We start from the raw sequence: 6,815 nt of genomic DNA on the forward strand, positions 1-6,815 counted from the left end.
TTGGCTGTCCTGGAACTCACACTGTAGACCAGGCTGGCCTCGAACTCAGAAATCCGCCTACCTCTGCCTCCCAAGTGCTGGGATTAAAGGCGTGAGGTTCTGCAACACTATACAGTGTGGGATTTACTAAGCAGGCTGGCTTTGTTTTTCTATTCCCCAAACACTTAAAACAGGAATATGTTCCTTAAGAAATCAACCTTCTCTGGATTTCTGCATCTTCTTGCTTTCTGACAATCTTAGGTAAAGATGCTAGACAAAGTAATAGTTACGTAGAATACTGAGATTAAACTAAAAGTTTGAAAAGAAGGCATAACTTGGTTTGTTGTTGCTAACTGGTGTACTAAAAGCTGGTGTGCTTCAGCGCTGTGATAATCAGTTAACACCTCCAATGACTTTCAAGTTCCTTCTCTGCTTTAAGAAGTCCTCTCACTTTGAGGCTTCCCACATGAGATTTCTCTAGCGTTGATATTTATAATGCATCCTGGGCTTCACTTCTCAAGTAAAATATTTTTAACAGATTACAGGATGAAAACTTGACAGCTCTAGCTATGGAGTTTCTTACTCCAGAAATGGGAGCAGACAAAGTCTGCTGTGTTTCTTCAGTTATGACTCCTAAAAAACCTTAGAGGGGCTGATGTAGATAAACAGTGTTGGGCTATGGTCTGTGAAGGACAGGCAGATGACAACACCTGGTATTCTGAGCTGTTCACAACAAAACAGTTGTGTTGAGAAAATCCACTCTATTAGACTCCATTGCAAAGGCCAAGAACAGTTTTAAGTCAGGCATGTGCTAATTGTATTTTCTACATTATTGAATTCAGGAGAGCAGTTAAGAGTCCTGGATCATTATTGATTTATATCAAGGAAAATTGAATGAAGATGTCCCTTCTGTCTATAGAACTAATTAGAACTAGGATCAGAACAGTTTACTGGGCTCAATCAAGCCAAATTCCTTGAAAACAAAACTAAGTATCCTATATTCGTTACAGGTAGGAACTAAAGATGTTTAGTGATCTATCTGAAGATCCAGATCCAGCAATACGACTTTTGGGAATATACCCAAAAGATACTCCACCATACTCCAGGGACATGTGTTCCACTATGTTCATAGTGGCCTTATTTGTGATAGCCAGAAGCTGGAAATAACACAGAAGTCCCACTACAGAAAAGTGGACACAGAAAATGCGGTTCATTTACACAGTGGAATATTATGTAAATAGTATTCAGCTATTAAGAACGAGGACATCCTGAGTTTTGCAGGCAAATGGATGGAACTAGAAAATATCATCCTGAGTGAAATAACTCATACCCAAAAGGGCAAGTATGGTATGTATTCACTGATAAGTGGATATTAGCCCCCCCTCCAAAAAAGTGCAGAATACCCAATATACAGTCTACAGAACTCATAAAGGTCAACAAGCTGAAAAGCCCAAGTGAGGATGCCTCAGTCAGTCCCACTTGGGAGGGAGAAGAAAGCAACCACAATGGGGGGAGGAAGGGAGGGACCTGGGAGGGAAAGGGGATGGGGGTGGGGATGAGAGGGGAACATTGTCTGGTATTAGGTGGGGGGAAAGATCTAAAGCCCTGAGGGCCAGCAGAAAGAATGGAAAGAGGCAACCTTGGGAGGTAGGAGATTGGGGGGAGGGGGGAGACCCTCCAGAATGTACTAGAGACTTAGAAGGTGAGACACTCTCAGGATTCAAAGGGAGGGACCTTAGATGAAATACCCTACAGTGGGGAAAGGGAACTTGTAGAGCGCACCTCCAGCTGAAAGACAGGGCATCAAGTGAGGGAAGGGGTTGCTATTCCACAGTCAAACCTCTGACCTATATTTGTTCCTGTCTAGAAGAACTGCAGGGATGGAAATGGAGAAGAACCTGAGGAAAAGAAGGTCCAGCGACAGGCCCAAAGTGGGATCCAGCTCAAGGGAAAGCCCCAAGGCCTGACACTATTACTGAGGCTGTGGAGCACTCACAAAAAGGGATCATGACTGCCCTCCAAAAGACCCAGCAAGCAGCTGAAAGAGTCAGATGCAGATATTTGCACCCAACCAATGGACAGAAGCAGCTGACCCCTGTGGTTGAATTAGGGAAAAGCTGGAAGAAACTGAGGAGCAGGGCAACCCTGTAGGAGGACCAGCAGTCTCAATTAATCTGGATCCCTGAGATCTCTCAAACACTGGACCACCAACCAAGCAGCACACACCAGCTGATATGAGGCCCCCAACACATATACAGCAGAGGACTGCTGGGTCTGGGTTCAGTCAGAGAAGATGTACCTAACCCTCAACAGACTGGAGGCCTCAGGGAGTGTTAGAGGTATGGTGGGGTGGGTGTGGGTGTGAACATCCTCGTGGAGATAGGGGGCAGGAAGGAGGTACGGGATGTGGAACAGGTGGAAGTTGGATCAGGAGGGGAATAAAATCTGGGGTGTAAAAAATAGAAAAGAAAATTGATGATGATGATAATAGATGTTTAGTTTGATTTTTTTGTTTGTTTGGGTTTTTGTTTTTTGTTTTTTGTTTTTTGTTTTTTTTTTTCTTTCTAGTAGTGATGACACTCAGGCTTAGGACTGTGGTCATCACTGCTGTCTTTAGTTGTCTTCGGTACTTTTGCATGCACACACACACACACACACACAGACAAAGAGAGAGAGAGAGAGAGAGAGAGAGAGAGAGAGAGAGAGAGAGAGAGAGAGAGAGATTAAATAGTCTGACAAATCAGTTAATCTACAACAGTTACTTATAGACACACTACAAAAATAAAATGCTACCTTGAGAGAACCTTTCTTTCCTCTCTTGATCCTGCTTCTGAAGAAACCTGAAATGTAACAAAGTTATATTTAAATGTTAAATTGTAACCTGGATAACTATCTACTAAGTACACTGAATGCCAGATATTGTAACGTTCCTTCTTGCTCTAACTCCAGCAACTTTGTATATACTCAGTATCTGCCTGGAGTCAGCCTGGAGTTTGGAGCAGCAGTAGTAGCTCTAAATGCTTACTGACTAAAACGTCTGGCATTATGTTGAATCTCAATATCAGACCAACGCATGGTTTCAGTAGAACTCTACAGGGCAGTACAGGGCAGTTTTCAAGAGAGATTTTCTATATTTATTTATTGATTAAATTAGCTACTGTGTATAAAGTTTAGTAATAGATGTGACTTTAAGAGGCTATTGAGTAGCAAATAAGCAAGTACAAAATTACCTTTGGACCCGAAACACTGGCTCAAAATTCTACAACACATTTCAGAAATGTATAACAGAATTATATAAACTCAGTGTGGGAACTATTTTCGTTGCCTCTTTAAGTTTCCTTACCCAGAGTACTTAACACAGCAGGCACTTAATAGGTCTGTAAGCCTAGCATGACTGTAGCATGTAAGTCCAGCAGTCTGGGTACTGAGGCTGGGGCAAGAGGATCCTAAGTGTAAGACCTTTGAAAAGCTATTTGTATTTTCATTGATATACTCATGTTTTTTAAATTATTTCTATTCATAAAATATTTTTAAAAAGGAATAATATCAAGTAATTTTAATTTACAGAGTATTGTAACAATAGCAGTTTCATTAAAAACTATATCAAGATTGGGGATTAGTAGTAGATAGTGGTTCTGCTGGCTTCACAGTAAAACACTGTCAAAGCAAAAGACACAGAAATCCAAAGCAACAACTGATATTGAACTTCCATGGTTGTTAATGAGAAACTTATATATATATGTGTATATATATATATAATATTACATATACATACATATATATGCGTATATATAATATTATATATACAATATTTTACACTTGTGGACATAGATTTGACTTCAAAAGTTTTTCATCATGAGTCATGCTTGTTACTGAATTTAAGTTGTCTTCAAATGTAGTAGGTATACATATACAATGAGTATATAGTAGTTAAAAGACAAAAGGACAAATATAGCCAGACTTGATAGCCCAGGGCTGTAATTCCATTTAATGTGGAATCTGAAGTAGGAGGATAGAATGTTCAAGGTCAGCTTGGGAAACTTAGAGAGACTGTCTCAAAGTAAAAAGTAAAAATAATGAAACAAAACAAAAAGAAAAGACTAGGAATAGCTCAGGGTAGGTGTACTTTCTTAAGTTGTACATGGCACTATTATCATCACCACCACCACCACTACCATCATTATCACCATCACCACCACCACCATCATTATCACCACCACCATCACCACCACCATCATTATCATCATCATTATCACCTCTATCACCACCACCACCAACACTACCACCACCACAACCACTATCTACTACTAATCTCCAATTTTAATATAGTTTTTAATGAAACAGCTGTTGTTACAATACTCTGTAAATTGAAATTACTTGATATTATTCCTTTTGAAAAATACTTTATAAATAGAAATAATTTAAAAGACATGAGTATATCAATGAAAATACAAATATCTTTGCAAATGTATATACTTATTTCTAAAATGTGAAATATGAGAAAATTCATTTTTAATATTTAGAAGAACAAATTACAAATGAACTCAGCTTTAATGCTTTACATCTTTACTGGGTTAGAGAATGAACACCATTTTTGCTTCTTTAGTGAAACAAAGCTTTGTTGTTTCTTTTTTATTCTGCCATGTATTACACCTGGGCCACAGTTGGTTCTCCCTTCTTTCTTCCTACTCTTTCTCCTCCATTTCCCCTCTTCCCCCCAAACACTCCTCTCCATTTCCCTTCAGGAAAGAACATGCCTCCCAGTGATATCAACGAATCATGGCATATCAAGTTACCATAAGACCAGGGACCTCCCCTTATATTAAGCTGGAAGAGGCAACCCAGTAGGAGGAAAATCATCCCAAAAGCAGGCAAAAAAGTCAGAGACACCCCCTCCATCACCACTGTTGGGTGTCCCACAAGAAGAAATAAGGTAAGGATTGTAGGGGGTTGAGGGGGACACCACAAGAAAACCTACAGGATCACCTAGCCTGGGCCCACAGGAATTCACAGAGACTGAACCAACAGCCAGAGAACCTGCATGGGTGTGACTCAGGATCTCTGCTTATGATACAGTTACTGAACAGTATTCTTGATGGAAACTCTGTGGTCAAATTTTGAGCAACTGGTTTTATTATAAAAAGGCTTTCAGCAGTTGGGATTTACCTAATTGTCACAAATGTCTGCTTTAACATATTCATTTGCTCATTTAATATTGTGTACTGAATTAAAAAAAAAACAAAAACAAAACTATGTATACAACTGTTTTGCCTGCGTGTATATCTGTGCACCATTTGTGTGCCTTGTGCTCAAGAAGGCCCTAGAGGCCATTGGATGCTTTGGACTAGAGTTACAAAAAAGTCTTGAGCTATTATGTGGGTATTGGGAACTGAACCAGGGTCCTCTGGAGGAGGAACAGTTCTTTTAATCTCTGAGCCATCTCTCCAGCCCCTAGGTTAGTAACAATAGTTAGAAAAGTTTATTTACACGTATAAAGCCAATGACTTTAACAGTGCACCAAAGGGAGATGAATTTTACTAATTAACTATTTGGATTTTGGGTTCAAAATTTGAAGCTTAAGAGTTTTTAAAATTATGTTTTAAAAAGAAGACACGAGTTGAGTATGGTGGTTATTCGTGGAATCCCAGGGATTGGGAGCCTGAGATAAAGGATCAAGGGTTCAAGGTCAGCCTAAGCTGCAGCAAGACCTCTCAAAATCAGAGAAAGAGACAGCTTGGCTTTTACATACGCATACATACATTTATCTGTAAAATTCCCAACCTTTAAAATCATCTGTTTTCTAACATGAAGTATTTGGGTACTTAGCGATGTAAAGTCACAATACATAAATGAGTATAAGTCCCCAGGTAAGAAGGCCCGATGCTGCTGGACTTGGGAAAGCTGGTAACATGACTATGGTGCTTTAGAGTCAGGGGCCCAGCACAGCCTAGATCCTGGCTAGCGATTTATGAGCTATAACACTAGATTCAAAGTAAAGAAAGGCTTTGGTGTTCTTAGTCAGAATCCCCAAATAAACTGAAATTCCATGGTCTCCAGAGAGCTAATTAAGAACTACATTTAAGTGATTTCCATGTTTTAGAGCTCCCCACTTAGATTCAGAATGCAGCAGCGATTGAGAGGTGTGACCCCAGTTTCCCTAAAGGGAAGTACTCAGCTGCCGGAGAGACTCAAGGAAATACTTTCACAGAAAGTTGTGCCTCACAGAAAGTTGTTAGCTCTAGCTGGATAAAGTTCTTCGGTGTCCTCCTGTTAGTCACTCTTGGAAGACTGACATCGGAGGCTGTTGTCCCTTTAAACCCATTGCCACGCCTGGCAGAGCATGGCCGGGAGTATGCCCAAAGAGAACTTGTTGAATGCAATTCCATTTACAGGCTGGGTGAAGTCAAGAGCTCTTCCATCTGCCAAAAGCTTTGGCGTTGCAAATTTTATTCTTAGAAAGCTTCCACACGAAAAAAGTCTATTTCATGATGTGTACCTGAAAGCTGAGAAGTGACAGGGACCTGTCTGCATTGTTGGGAGGAAAGGTCAGTAGCCAGAAAAGGGAGCCCTGACCGGTTCGCGTTCCTTCCCAGGAACGTTCTCTGGGCACTCTTTGCACTCCAAGTTCCCTAACTGGTGGCACTGAAGACCGCTTGCCCTGTTCAGGGGCAAGGCAGAGAGACCGTCGGGGTCGGCGGATGCAGCAGCAACCTGGGGCCTGAGCGCCGGGTCCGGCTGCTCTAGGCGGCGCACGGTCCCGCCGGCAGTTCACTAGCTCACTCCCGGGCCCAGTCCCTGGGGGCGGCTAAGGCTTCCTGCCTCCCTGCCCCCAACCC

This window comes from Mus caroli, chromosome 14 (genome assembly GCF_900094665.2).
Source record: "Mus caroli chromosome 14, CAROLI_EIJ_v1.1, whole genome shotgun sequence".
Classification (NCBI taxonomy): domain Eukaryota; kingdom Metazoa; phylum Chordata; class Mammalia; order Rodentia; family Muridae; genus Mus; species Mus caroli.